The following is a 16,050-nucleotide window of genomic DNA, read 5'->3' as shown; positions in this document are numbered from 1 at the left end:
TTCCCAGCACCTCACAAAAGTACACACGATCCAGGTGGGAAACAAACTGGGTACCTCTCAGAAGTGAACATGTAGGCAGGAAGGCGTACACTGCATTTGAAAACAAAATGCGCATTTCTCAAATATACATATGCGCCGGGTGAAAAGTAGTGAAGCTGTCTAAACTTCCTGGCTGTAAGTGCAGGGGTATACATGACATGGGGTTTTGGAGGTGAAGAGTCGGCGTGGGGCGATAGAGTTCAGCAGGCTTGCGGGCGTGGGGATACAGATCTGCCAACATAGCCTAGCCCCTCTAATAGCACTCTTTGAGTTCGTTATTTGTTCCTCTAGGTCGAAGGAGCTAAGAATTTTCCTGAATATCCTCTCTCTCGTGGGAGGAAAACCCCTGGTTCAAGTGGCCAAGATTGAGAAGGCCTTCGATCTCAGTGCAACCTCTAAAAGTATGAGTTCCCAGGGCCAAGGGCAGGATTTAATACCAAGTGATGGTGGGAGGGTGAGTGCTGTGGGAAGGCGGGAGTCGAGGGGCACTGTGACAGGAGTGGGGGAGTGCTGTGGCAGGGAGAGGCATTGTGATACAGAGGGGAAGGGGACTGGGGACAGAGGGGCTCTGAAATATGGGTGAGAACGGCACTGTGAACAGATGGCACTGTGATAGGTGGGAGAGGGCCACTGTAGAGAGAGGGGCACCGTGACAATGAGCGGTGGGGCACAGTCACAGGGGCAGGGATGAGAGTTGCTCTTTAAGGTGCTTGTGTCTGCAAAAGTGGCCACTGCGGAAGGGAGGGGACGGATGTGATAGGGATTAGAGGGTACTGGGACAGGTAGGAGAGAGGTACTAAGATGTCGACTCGCAGGAGGACACGTTTTCTCTTTTGGACCACCCTCAACTGCTTTCCCCTATTTTCCTATTACTCTGCAAGGCCTTGGCTGGGCTTGTAAGTCAGGCAGTTACTGGGCAGTTTCCTATGGGTGCCGCAATACCAGAGATTTCTTTGGAGTCCTAAGGCAAAGCACTATTTCACTCTGTTGGGTAACCACATCACTCCAGTAGGGCTCTGCGCTCTCTTTAGGTACTGAGGGCGACCAGTCAAGGCTTGATTCGGGATATCAAGGGAGGTAGAAGCCCAGAATCAATAGCAAAAAAACTACCACTTAATTACGTCAATTTAGTTGTGTGTATATACTGCACACACTACTCACCTAACCTTGCATCTTCGGTGGCACTGGAAGGTGCAGACCACTGGCTGGGGCCGTGTAAATGGAGGGTTTGGAGGGCAGCTGACTGACGATAGGTCTGCCCCCTGGACAGATTGGGAGGGTGGTGCAGGCCTAGAACTGCCATTTTGTATTGGGCTGCATCCATAGCCCAATTCTAGCCCAAGTATATTTAAGGGGTTAATTTGGGCTTCCTTCCACCATTTTAGATTCAGGTGACCTGGTGGCTGGTGGTAGGGAGTAAGTGGCGACATTTTTACCCCGCCCTTTATCACATGGTTCCTGTGGTTTCTGTTAGATTGATCTTAATAATTGGGGCTCCGTTATCGAGACAGGTGCACAAGGTTATAGTTGCATACATTATCGCTTGGAACAGGTGCTTAGCGGTGGCCTGGAAAGTTTGGCAGGAGTTGTCAGAAGTTTGGCTGACGTTCCCAGTTGGTGAACCATGTGCGGGGAGGGGGGTAAGGCAGGTAGTTCACAGGTCAGTTTGGGACATTTGGTTACTTACAGGTTCATACATACAGTCATAGGATGGATGCAGGAGGAATAGAAAGTTAGAAATGTTCAAATGCACTACATTTAAATGAGTTAGCTGCAGGATGGGTGTATTGGGGGCTGGGGGGACCTTAGTGGTGGAAGTGGGTCATGGGTCTGTTCACTTGATGTATAGCAAGGTTTTAATTTTGTAAGTCGGTTTGCAAGGAAATTTTGTGATATGCACCTGTTTCAATAAAAGTGCCCAGTGGTCAGTTTTTTGTGCTGCACCCCTCTCTCCCAATACGTTCCCAGTCCATCGCATGTACAGTTTACACTGCGCCTGACACAACACACCCACCCTGCCACACCCTGAAGACCACACAGCGGCACTCGCTGTAGAAAGCACACTGGCATGCACCAAATATGAACGTGCAGCCATGCGAGCCTCGCTCCGAGGGGTGATTTAATGGACCATGCACATTGTCAGGCAGTGCACCGATTGCATGCACCAACGTATCAAACTGGTCCCAGACCCAGTCAGTGACAATGTATGGGGCTGAGAGGGCACTCTGGAGCTTGGGGGCCCTCCGCACCTCAGGTGCTATGGAGGCTAATGTTATGCCGCTGGGTTGTAGCTGAGAGTTCATAATGACACACGATTGAGAGCTCTGAGGGAAAGGATGAGGTGTTACAGCCACAACTGCCATTTCTGGGATTGGGGAACGGGGTTGCAGTCTTGGTGTCGGCTCAACATACTGTGACTCTGGGCAAACCACGTAACCACCCAGTGCAGAATGTAACTGGTGCTAATGTAGGAGATCTAATACCTTTGGGTCGAGTTTGCGCTATATAAAAGTGCAACAACAAAAAAAGCTGAGGCAGATTGTAGTGCACGCTTTTGACAGTGCTGTCAGTGGATCTTAAAGGTGAACTGATGGACTGATTACATGCACATCCAATACTTGGCTTCTCTGCAGAGCACACCGAGAAACGGTTTCATATGTGCCAATTGTGGTAAAGTGTAAAATATGCAGATGGGGGATTTCAGAAAGATGCAGGGAGAGAAAGGGCACACGTGTGAGTGAGAGACTTCCGAAGAAAGTGGTTGAAGGGATGAATACGAGTGTTTGAGACATTCCCAAAGTCTTTACCCCTGTCACAAACATTTTCAATTTGAATTATTAAACAGAAAATCGTTTTTATTGATGTATCTGATGCAAGTAACAAGCATTAGTAGCGCATATTTTAGGTATATGCGTTGGTTTGTTGTGTCACATGTCTGAATGCAATAACGAAGAACCCACAGAGAAGCACCCGAGTACTGGTCAGGAGACACGCTGTTTGAAGCACAAGACTTTAGTTAAAATGTTTAAGCTAACCGCTTAATTGCAATTTTGGAAAGGATCCCTAGATATTGTTTGGTCACCCCATTTTAAGATATCCCAAAACCTTTCGCATCTCACTCAAAGCCCTGCCCATAACACATCCGCTGAAGCTGAATCAGTCTGCAAAGCAGCCGCGGTCGGTAGTAGGAGTAACTGCAGGGCGGTGACGTGGGGAGGGGCAGGGTGGGGGGTAGTAAACTATGGATTACGGAGGTTTACAGGTACGTTAACATATAAATTAATAAAACGAATTTCGTTGTGTGCACTGCATCCCCAAATGCGATGCAGTGCACGCAACGAAATTCGTTTTATTAATTTATATGTTAATTTACCTGTAAACCTCCGTAATCCATAATTTACTACCCCCCACCCTGCCCCTCCCCACGTCACTGCCCTGCAGTTACTCCTACTACCGACCGCAGCTGCTTCCCAAGTGAAAAGTCTTCGGTCTCATGAAAGCGCAGCGAGGTCATGCCAATGTAGGGTGACCAGGCGTCCCGGATTTGCCCGGACGGTCCCCGTTTTTCACCTGCTGTCCGGGCAGATTTCGATAAATTTAGCTCATGTCCCGGTTTTTGGAGAGGTTCGACTAAAAACGGGGGAAGGAGTTTTTTTATGTTTTACAAAGCAGGGATAGTTAGCAGTTGTTACAAGAAAGCAATTTAATTCACAGGCAAGCTATTGGGTTTAAAAATTGCATCTTATGTATGTTCTTACTGTCTGTTTTGTAATTCTCTGCTGAGGAGCGCTGTCATTCTGTGCACTCACTTGACATAAAATTATAGTCCTTCTTCTATTTTTGTGAAATGTCCCGGTTTTTTGCTTTAAAATTCTGGTCACCCTATGCCAATGGCATAATGTACGCTGTACAAATGTCAGTGACAATCAGGGCTTTAAGTGGGCCGGGTCCTGCCAGTGCTCAAAAGCAGGTGTTGAGACGGGTCTCTATTGGCCTCCCCATTTTTGCCCTCACCCTCAGGGTGAAACAAAAATCAACCCTGCAGCAGTGCCACTGCTTAAAGCCTTTGATGTAACTTCAAAGAGACTCGTTTTAGTTCCTTCAAGGCCTCATCATTTCCGAACTGAAGTATTTTCAATATTCTTATACAACGAAGACATAGTTGTTGCTTATTTATCTCACATAACTAACAACCATTGGCAAAGCCAATGGCCCTGACTTCTTGTAGGTGTAATGTTACTTGCATTGTAGATCTATGTGCAATGACAGAAGCAGCAAAGTACCAGTGGGGCGGAGCACTATGCTAAGCACAGATTTTTACCTTACATATTTTTAAACCACGCCCTTAATTACATCGGCCACGCCCCTTTAAGAGACCTCCAGTTTTTTCATTCCACTTAAAGCCCAGGTGACAACAACATATCTTTGGGGGTGGCAATGTAGGCAGGTTATGCGCGTCTTGTAGTGGCCGAGGTGCATTCCAGGAGCTGGTAAAATGGGCGAGCACAGCTACTGCAAAGTCTTATCCACTCAATTTCCCGCGTGGGTGAACTAGGAAGGAAAAGCCCCTGCAGTTGCTCGAGTTTGTTTTAACAGAGTCTGCGCTGCACTGGGCTCGCGGCCGCTCCGTTTGGCCGGCCTCCTCTTGAGACATCTGCTCTGCAGGTTTCCCGCCTGTTTTTGATTCCCCGTGATCTTAGAAGCCCATACCCTCCAGGCTCTCGGAGAGACGCACTGAGGGTTTCCATGCCGAACCAGTTGTTTCCTTTACAAACAAACTCTCCGGGGGTAAAACGCCGTGTTTAGCTTAGAAACGGGTTTGCACAATCGATGAAGCAAGTTTGAAGGAACAGAAATAAAAAGAGGGAAGGAAGCTGTTACCGGCGCTGTTTCTTAAGGAACCTATTGAGCAGTGGTCCATGGAAACGCAGCTTGCTGCACGATAAGAACCGCACATTAGCTTTGTCTTTTTTATCTGACCCTTAGGGCTTGTAGGGCCGACTGGGATCAGTAGCTGCCCATCTGGAAATGTTGCCTAATGATAGGGTGACCAGACGTCCCGGATTTCCCCGGACAGTCCCGGTTTTCAGAGGCCTGTCCCGGTGCCCCGACACTTTTGTCAATTTTACCCAAATGTCCCGGTTTTTGGGACAAAGGTCAGGTCAACCTGGGAATCAGAAGAGAAAGTTATGCTTTCCTTTCACATGCACATCTAAAGTCTTGAATAATTTAAGTATTTTATTGGTTTCTGACCTGCAGCACAGTCCGCAGCCTTATCCCAGCAGCAGAGACAGAGTAGGGAGTAGGGCGCAGGGTGGAGGTCTTGCCATATATAATTTTATGTGAACATACACTTGTAAATGTGTGTTTGTGTATGTATGTATATATACTCACACACACATTTACAAGGCTCCGAAAAAATGGGACAGGCCAGACATAAAAGTGAGACAAAAGGCTTTAGTCCTACTTTTATATCTGACCTGTCCCGGTTTTGGCTTCTGAAAATCTGGTCTCCCTACCTAATGACCAAAGTTTGCAGGATCTGTGTGCTGGCTTCTCAATAGGAGTTTTCCTGTCCCTGTCGCAAGAAGCGGCCTTATTTCCTGCTGAGAGATTGCGTAAGGGCACCACTTGTTCTTCTGACGTCTTTTGTTGCTCTCTGTTAGCAGGATGCAGAAGGCTTCTGTATTCACTACTGGCTATTGCTTTAAAGCTGGACTCTTTATCCGCTGTCTGTCTCCGTATTGAAGATTCACACATTGATGAGAGAAGAATACATAGATATTTTACAAACAGGTCCTGATTGTAGAGTATTCTATTCGATGTCCACTCAAGACCCTCTTCGAACCCCTGTTCTCCAGACCCACGAGGGGAACTTTCTTTCCCTTTACTCTACAGGTGAGTAGCATGTATGTTGCCTCCAATATCAGGATTACTCCTATAATATGCCAGATGAATGGACCCAGCAAGTGTTGAGGCCCTGTCCTCTCGAATGAGTTACACACTGTGTTCAACAGAGCCAGGCTGTATCCCCCCCCCCCCCCCCCCCCAGCCATCATTTGCTGAAGTCCCCAAATCGCCTTACGCTCTGGAGGCTTGATTCATAAACAGGGGACATTAGAAGAGTAGCAGCGAATGTAGGAAAGGCATGTTGATACAGTCATCGGGAAAGGCCAGGCCCTTCCTGCTTGGCAAAAATGGCTTTTGCTCAGATTTCTACACTGACCGGCCAATCACTAGCCTAAGAGACCTATGCACTATAAACAATGCGGGATCGCTGCAGAAGCTGAGTTTGTCAAAAGTGGAGGCATTTATCACTGGGAGAACAGGGAAGACTTCTTCACCACTCAATTATCATGGAAACCTGAAGCCATTCCCTTACCGCGAGCAAATGTATTTATTTCTCTGCTTAAATATATAAAATTGTGTAACTAAATGAGGAAATGGATGTTTTGGGCCAAAGGGGGTGCAGCACAGACCACAACCAGCTTGTTAAGTGTGAAAAAGGCCGCATTATTGAAGACAGGTGCACCTTACAACAAATATCCTTGGCCTGTGCCGTACAAAACTAAAACTCACTAAATATTTTCTTCCTGCCTTACCCCCCACCCATACCCCTAAAGGTTCTGCATTTTCACCCATTTTTAAACCCCCAACTGTCTTCCCTGCTGACTCATTAAACGTGTAACGTCTTATCATTTCCTAAAATAACGATCTATGTAACCTTCTTATGTTACTTCCCCTTCCTGCGTGTACCCGGAGTGACATTTTTCAACCAATAAACTTAAACTGTAAACAGATCTACCAATTATTACTAGGGAGAACGCCTCCTCATAAACCATAACCCCCGTACAAAACCCCGCACCTGCTTCAAGCGACAACCAAACATGACATATTTGCCTACCCGGTGCACCTGTTCCCAACAAAACCCCGAACCAAAAGAAGAAAAAAGACCCCTATAAGCTAACACCCTTTAACTATAAACACTCCCCCAACCATTTGAACAAAAGGGGAGTGCGGGCGGGACAAAATTACCTCGCCCTATCTTCCCCCAGTCCGGCTGCCGTGTCACCCCACCGAAATGGTGGGCGGTGATCCAAAATGGCCGTATACATCTCCCTCCAGCCCAAATGTAGCCCAAACAAGCCCAATTGGGCTCTGGGCCGCACCATTGGCCCAAAAATCCCCGGGGGAGGCAGGCCTCCCGTTGGTCGGCCGCCCCCCCCAAAGCCCTATTGGGCCAAAGGGGGTGCAGCACAGACCACAACCAGCTTGTTAAGTGTGAAAAAGGCCGCTTTATTGAAGACAGGTGCACCTTACAACAAATATCCTTGGCCTGTGCCATACAAAACTAAAACTCACTAAATATTTTCTTCCTGCCTTACCCCCCACCCATACCCCTAAAGTTTCCGCATTTCCAACCATTTTTAAACCCCCAACTGTCTTCCCTGCTGACTCATTAAACGTGTAACGTCTTATCATTTCCTAAAATAACGATCTATGTAACCTTCCTATGTTACTTCCCCTTCCTGCGTGTACCCAGAGTGACATTTTTCAACCAATAAACTTAAACTGTAAACAGATCTACCAATTATTACTAGGGAGAACGCCACTCAGAAAATTCTGGCCCAGACTTTTCTGACCCCCCCAACTAGGGCCTCCTTTTTTTTTTTTTCTTTTTTTCTTGTATGCCTCATCCAACCTCCTGGATTTGGTTGTAGTTGAACCCCATCCCGGAAACGTGACAAGTGTGCACCCCTCCCTTCCCATGAAATGAACAGCAGCATACCTAAGCTCCGTATGTTCCCCTTTTACCTGTGCCCCCTCGTCACCCCAGGCCCGTTAAACCACCTCCTGGCCTTATCTAGCACTGTTGGCCGCTCTGCCCCCCCTCCCGTGCCTTTTGATGGGAATGCTGTCCATATAATCTAGCCATCTGCCCCTTGACGCCTGACCCCCCAGGAGAACCCTTTTCCTTCCCTGTAACAGTGCCAAGCCTTACACTGACCCAGGGCCCCCCACCTAAATAAGCAACTACTAATTCCCTACCACTCTCCCATGTTCTCCCCTTACCTTTTTCCTTTCCTTTCCTTTCCAACCAATCATATTCATTAACTACTGTGACGTTAGTATTCAGTATAAATGTGTTCATCATTTCAACTTTGACTGACACTTGAACCTGTGCCACCTGCGTGTGGGTCTCATAAGTAATCTGTTACCTAATAAATACTTAATTACCCAACCTTCGGTGGCTTCTGACTCAACACCCATCGGTACGAATATCACCCAGCATCATTTCGCGTAACTTTGACCCAACTTGTGCCCTTTCATACCCCCCGTATCATGCCAGGAACAACAAAACAAACAGTGAGACCACACCCAAATTCAAACGTTTCCCTTGAGAATTTCATCACGCTCTGCCCATATGCCAAAGCATGTCCCACGATTCAAACGGCAAATTCCACCACAGCAGGCCGCGCCACCGCACCTGAAAAGACACATATATGAGACCAAGAAATGAGCACTATGCTACCCTGTCCCTGGAGCCGAATGTATGTTATAACGTAGCCTGACTCACAACGCATGAACTCTACCCATCAAACACCTGTTTTAAAAAAGGCCTGCTTGGCCCCCTTTTACTGCCCGTACCTGGCATCTGTTGTGCCCTGATTTCGTGATATCAGTAGTTACCCTATATGAAAAGGAATGATTCCCAACCTGGCAAGGTGCCTGTTTTGTCTTGCTCGAGCCGCGCTCCCACCCCCCGTTCCTCAGGGCAACCTCCCCTCTCTCGCACCCAGCACTTGTGAAAACTTGCAATGACCTGAAGTACCTCCCAGACCTTAATGCCCGCCTCCCCTTTCACGCGCCCAACCGTCGTTAGGCAACTGCCCAATTCTCCCGCCACCAGCCCTCCGTGACTAGCCTATGCAACCCCCCCCCCCATGGTGAGCGAGACCAAGCGTCCGCATTGTACGTGTCCACACCCGGTCCATGCCTGGCCTGAAACCAGCTACGGTGTCCCAACCTCTCCTCCCAGAAAACCCCCCTTTCAAGGCGCCAATTTCCGATCCCATACTGTCACGGCCATCCCAGTGTAACGCGTTCAAGAAAGGCAAAACCCTTCTACCCGTTCTTCCAGGGTTGCGAGTGTCGGTAAAACCCCCAGCCTCTCGCCCCAGCCGCGGTTGAGGAAATCATGATGTCCCCCTTTCAATCCCTCCGGCGGCGCCCTGGGAATGCCGTTGACAAGCCCCAGAAACGTGTGCCACATGCGCCAGTCCCCACCTAGGCCCGGCCGACCAGAGCACGTAAGGATGTATCACTGCCACACTGGTCAGCGTCACCAACTCCCACGGAAAGTCCGCCCCCACAACGCCAAAGTTGTGGCGTCCTAGCAGAAACCGTACTACCATACACCACCCCAACCCTCACCTCCTGTGTGGCAAGCGACCCCTCGATTCGCAGCAGCATGTGCAGTTGTTTGTCCATCCACCAACGGGCCTGTCTTAGCCCCACCACGCATTCCACACCAATAATCGACAACACTGCACTGGGACCTCGTGTCCCCTCTGATGCCAAGGGCACTCCAGGTAACCCGTGGGCTCTAAAGACTTGTCATTCGCTGCTGACAGTCTGCAGAACCGGGCTGGCCCCCCAGGAAAAGTCATCCCGGCAGTGTGTCACCGTCTCTGTACCCGCGCGCCATGACAAACCCACCGAAAACAAGCTCGAACCCTCCCCAAATTTTTTTTTTTAAAGACTTACCCTCCCACTGTATGCCCCTTTTTCCAGGGGAGGAGTGGATGCAACCTGCCTTGCCCGCGCCTATCTGTAGCACCACCCCCAATTTGAAAATGGAAAGGAGCGGTTAGCCAGGGGGCACCCGCAAACGGGCCCTCCATGCGCCCTACCCGGGGTTCTGGATTCCGATCTGCACACACCATGTCCCCGTGTGTCGTAGCAAATTCCCAGCTTCCCGCAAGAGCCCGGCGTCTACATTTCGCGGATAAGACGCCCACCAATTACCCCAAGGCCCTGGTGCCTGTGCGGACTAGCTTTGCCCTGATACCCCCGTGTTCTGCCGCCACCCCTGCCCCGGGAAGTAAGCCGTGTGACCTGTTTGGACCGCTGTCCCCGCCCGATAAACCGGTCGGTAGCGCACACCAAGGGTGACTGCCAGCCCACTACGATCCTCACGCTTAAACTGGCCGTACCGCCTGGCCCCCGTGCCGTCAGTGGAGTCCCAGCATGCCCCCCACACCCGGTCCCTGTGCCATTCGCCGCGTGCCCCCGCCTACATGGGTGAAGCGCTTCTGACAGGAGGCGACAGACCAGCGGCAACCGATTGGCCGTACATAGCGTCCCCTCAACCCCCACCCATTATCGCTGGTATAGGTCGCTCAGCCCATTGGTGTCTGACTAAGGATCCTATGAGCTGCCTCAACGTATGTATACATACGTTACGAAAATATAACATTTTAAATGGCTCCTGTGGAAAATCATCCCTTCCCCGGTAGTTACTGGTTCCTGGGTATAGAAGCCTAGAACTCCACAATCCTAGCGGGACCCCTTGTATCCCCCTCCCTCCACCCCGGCCCTTCGGACCACGTCCATGGCTTTCAACCAGGGGACGTGCCTGTCTAGGTATTTCACACCGTACCCCGCCAGAAGTCAATGAATGCCGCCTGCCTATCCCCAATGCCATGGCCACCCCCGGCCTCTTGGCACGCTCTACTCGTCTTCGCGGCCCTCGTCGCTGACCGCTCCCCTCTGGCCCATACCCACATATTCGCTCGTCCAAGTGTGGTCTGTGGTGGCCAGCCTTAGGCGGCCACACCAAGGGCTCCGACATCCCCATGCCAGGCAGGTTCAGACCTGTGACGGCGCGGCTTTCGCAGTCCCCTCCTTAGACCCTAGTATGGGCCCCTAGTCAATCGCTTTCACCGTCGCGCCATTTGTGGCAACTCCGGGCCCACCTGTATCCCTCCCCTAAAACCCTTTTTTTTTTTTGCGATCCTCCCCGTCTTCCACCCCCTCACGCATTTGTGTCCACCGACCCGCCAAGCGGTGCCGTACGTCCTCCCCTGCTCCCCCTCTGGTGGCGTGCCACCGCTCCCCTGCGTGCATGTGCCTTACCTGTTGCCATGGTCGGCGTCCCAACTGGAGCCCGCCGCCTAGCCAGTGGTGAGAAAAAGGGGGGGAGCACTCCATCCGCCACCTGCGAACCGCCACTGTACCATCCCTGCACGCCATCTGTCCTGACCCTCTGCAAAACTAGACACAGCATTAGTGACACCCCCTCCCCTCAATACAAACCCCACCGCCCGGGGCCGTCCTCCATGGACTCCAGCCCGTGATCCCCAGCAATGGGCCGTCCTCCGTGGACTCCAGCCCGTGATCCCCACAGCAATGGGCCATCCTCCGTGGACTCCAGCCCGTGATTCCCCCCAGCAATGGGCCGTCCTCCGCGGACTCCAGCCCGGGATCCTAACCGCCCTGGGCCGTCCTCTACGGACTCCAGCCAGTTATCCAAACGCAATGGCTGTCCCTAGGGACTCCAGCCCGCTCCTTGTAGCTCATTCCCATGGCGGATCAGTACTCATTTATTTATTCATTGATTTTGTTTGCAGAGAGCGCCCCCCCGGGACGCAAACCCCGAAGGATTGAACACAATAGTCATGTAAAGTCAGAAGGAACCGCTGCTAAAGCTGCCTTATATCCCAACCCTCCTGCAGCGTACCGCATGGCTATCCGTCGTATCCTGTTGTGTTGTCCCGGCCCCGTGCCCCTGCCCACAGGGGCCGCATTGACCCACTGGGCCGTGACGCCGGAGACCGCTCATCCTCCTACCACGCATTCCGTCCAGCAGGTCCCTCGCTGGGGTCCAGCCGCCCGCACGAGGCAGAGCCTGCCCATCCTCTCGGTGGGGTGGAGCCGCATGTAACTCGCCCGAGCACTGCGCCCGCCGCCCCTGCAAAAGAACGAGGAGTCCGACATGCCGGGGTAAGCCTCCTGTCTGTCCCTGTCCTCTCCGGGTACCCCCCCCAGGGCCCCACCGCTACCCGCCCCAAGTCCGCGCAAACGACGGATGGCTGACCCCCTCCAGGAGAGTCCACCCGGCCCCACGTCCGGCACCCCGAAACCCGACCCTACCTCCCACCCCCAACCCTCTTTCACCCCAGCCCCCCACTCCAACGCCTCCCCCCCTCGTGCCCGCGTGTTCCTCCCCCGCCCGCTGCCAGGGACAGCATGGATTCCCCCCCCCACTCCGCCGGCCCCGGCTGATCCCATCCACTGCCCCACAATGTGTAAGAAAAAGGGGGGGGGGGGAGTATAAGCAGTACCAGATGTCCCGTTCAACCGCAAGGCAAACCCACGCGACGTACTCCGTGCCACAAGTGTTTTGCCCCCCCAAGCCCGTGCCGCCATCTACCAAAGCACAGACCGTGCCCACATACCGCCGGTATCGTCGTCCCCTCTGATATAATAAACGCCCACCCCGCTGGATCCTCCCACACCCGACCCCAAACAAAGAACGGAATGCCCCGGTAGTGTAGGGGGAGGGAAGAGGGCTCACCCACCGAGGCGCGGGCCGCGATCCCCAGCGGCCAAATAAGGTGATCACCGCGTGAGGGCAGGGGGCGCTCGCCATTGGGACCGCGCGCCTCGGCCCCGCGACAGCGCCTGCACCTTGAGCCCGGGTCCCCCGTGCAGCGGACTGAATTGACTTCGTACCCACAGAGGCGCGGGCCGCGGCCACTCGCAGCCAACCGAGGTGATTGCCGCGCGCCTGCGGGACCGCACGGCGGAGACCGGCATACACAAAAACTCCAGGGAGTGAAGTGCCATGATATCATCTATGCTGACAGTGCCAAGCGAGCAGGAGACCCAAAACCGTACCAGGGAGCGCAGCAGGCGGACAAAGTTACCACAAAATTACCTCGCCCTATCTTCCCCCAGTCCGGCTGCCGCGTCACCCCACCGAAATGGTGGCCGGTGATCCAAAATGGCCGTATACATATCCCTCCAGCCCAAATGTAGCCCAAACAAGCCCAATTGGGCTCTGGGCCGCACCATTGGCCCAAAAATCCCCGGGGGAGGCAGGCCTCCCGTTGGTCGGCCGCCCCCCCCAAAGCCCTATAATACATGGCTATCAATTGTTCTGTCATGTAGACTCACTTGACCATATTTCATATTTTGCAGAGGAGCAGCTTTCCACGGACAGCATAGACTGCCAGGCTGTTTCCGAAGCACCATCCGTTCTGTGCCTAATGCTGGGATAACGTGGGATACAATGTTGGGCAGTTGTCATTTGACAGGAAGTCCAAGAAGTCTCCTCGTTAGTCTTGGATGCCCAGTACTTAATTTGAGCCAGTGTTTTCCAGTGCTCAGCACCAGCACTTATGACTGTCTGCCACATGGTGGTGCTATTCAATTTAGAGATGAGCACAACAACAGTTGTTTATTAATTCAATATACATTAAAAACGACTAATACCTGCTGCTCAAGACATTCCTATTGGTTTGGGGGCCTGGAAGAGTCTGAATAGACACACTTGTAAGAGTGCAATGCTTAGTAGTTGTGTTAGTAATCTCATTGGCAGCGCTGGCAGGGGCAAAGAGTGGTGCAAGCTGCGATGGCCTCCTGGCACGTATTTTATTACAAATTCAGCACTGTGGCTATCCATCGTGGAAACTAAGATTCCCAGACAATATTGGCAAACAAGGAATAAAGCAATGTTTTTGTTTCTTGTGAAGACAACAGCCTTTTCTCACCAAGGAAGAAATGATGCTTGCAAATATGGCTTCTCTATGATAGTGGTATGCATCACATGCATACATGTGCAAGACAAGTCCCCAATATCTTCTCTTCCGCAGGAGTTGGTCTTGCTTGTAGTGCGTTTGATGTACTATAAGGAAAGAGACAAGTAAAAGAGTTGCCACTGGCCGGCCTCACTAGTAGTTACTGGCCCAGCAAAGCAGGTGACCTGAGTTTGAGAGTAGAAGGGGAGAGGAGTGGTAGTAAGTGCCTTTAAGGGGAGGAAGTGTAGGAATTACTAGCCCTGTATTGACTTACTGTCGCCCAGGTTTAGACGTTCTATAGAGCTTACGAGATAATCTAATGGTCGGGCAAGCGACTGAAACAAAGAAATCCGGGACCAACCAAGTCAGCGCACTTTGTGAGCAAGGAATACATACTGTAGATAAACATAAACCAAGTACTCTGAACAAACTCTTGTCCAAAAATCTTCAGAGGGAAGCAATGTGTAGTGCAAACAGATAAACAATAATTATATATTCAGTCACCAGGGAGCCCACTACACTCACTCCTTGCCTACCACGCAATCGTACCAGGAAAGCTTAGGCGTGCTGATATGCAGCTTGGATTCTTAGAGAAGGAGATTGCACTCTAGAAGGGGGGTGTGCACATGTTTGCAATCAAAGAATACCAGAATATTCTGGCCTACTGGTAGTAGACAGAGTGTTGCAGTTTCCCCCTCCTATGCGATCTGTAGTTAACAGCGGTCCAACCACCCTCCCCAGATCTACCTGGGTTCATACAGGGTAACCTTGAGAGGGTGCAGCCTGCATCCATCATCTCCCGCTAAATTCAACTGGTGTCCAACCCAGGGACATCACAAAGCAGGAAATGGTGGAATGCGTGGGTGAGCGGTCTCGCCTCCTCTCCAACATTTGCTGTTCAGCGGTGACAGTAAGTTGCCGGTGCAAGGAGAGGCTCCCAGTAAGGAAAAGTCTGGCTTTTAAGAACAGTTGATGAATGTATGACGTTACAATGCAAACAATTTTAACGTATACCTTTACAACGCTGTTTTTACAATGCAACTTCCATTACAACGCAAGCCATTATAACGTATGTACCATTACAACGAAAAAGAATATGCTGACACCGCCAGGTGCTTACCTCAGGGAAGGTGCTGGTCAGTGAGGGATATGCGTTGTAATGGAACTAGCATTGTATTGCTTGCGTTGTAATCGATGTTTTCCCACTATTGGCGGACTCAGAGGACTTGTGGAAAGGAGAGCCTCTTGAGGAGCATTTACTTGAGAGAGCAACAGTGCCCCTGAGAGAGACAGCCTAAGAAAGTCAGGGCACCTGAGAAAGGGTATCGTTGAGACAGTCACCCCCTGAAGGATAGCATACAAAAAGACAGAGAGAAAGTGGAAATAGGCCCAGGTAAATAGATCCAGGCCCCAAAGTAAAAGGGTCCCGATTACTGAAACAAATAGCTATGCAAGTGGCCCACATTTGCTAACTTTTGACCATGTAAAAACATGTTGTATAGGTGTTTTGCAAGGTATGGGAGTCTGCATGCATTTGTTCTTGCTGCACGCAATGTTTGTAGCAATATCAGCGAAAACAACAGAAAAAACAGCCCATTAGGCCATAAAATAGGCCCACAAACATTCACAAACAGGCCCAGACACTGACCTGTCAGACTAGCCCTTTTGGCACTGCCGGATTTCCCTACAGGCCAGTCTAACCAAGAAAGAGAAAGTCAGGGAGAGAAAAAGAGGGAGAGACTGAAGAAGACGGCCATTGTTAAAATAGTGACCATGTATGGGAGTGTCATTGAGACGGAGCGAGTGACCTTGAGAAAGAGAGTGACCTTGATAAATGGAGAGAGTTATTGTAACCCTGAGAGTACTGCTGAGAATACTCCTGTGAGAAAGAGTCCATCTGAGAGACAGCATCTGTGAGACATAACACCTGTGAGTGAGGACACCTTTTATAGAGAATGCCTGCTCTGACACAAGGCAGCTGTAAGAGAGAGAGTCTTTGAAAGAAGCAGGGGCGTAGCTTGGGCAGTAGGATTGGGGGTGGTGTAAGCTTCAGATTTCCCAAAACTCACACCAGTTAAAATACATTATATGAGAAGCCAGGCAGGAGGGGGTTTAAGGAGTAGTAGGAAAGGAGGGGAGTGCGATTGAGAGAGATATTTTAAAAAACAATATGTAGTAAAATATACATTTTTTAAGACCTTTAAAA

The sequence above is a fragment of the Triturus cristatus genome, chromosome 1_2 (genome assembly GCF_964204655.1).
Source record: "Triturus cristatus chromosome 1_2, aTriCri1.1, whole genome shotgun sequence".
Lineage (NCBI taxonomy): Eukaryota > Metazoa > Chordata > Amphibia > Caudata > Salamandridae > Triturus > Triturus cristatus.
The sequence above is the reverse complement of the archived record's forward strand: the minus strand, read 5'-3'. Positions refer to the sequence as shown.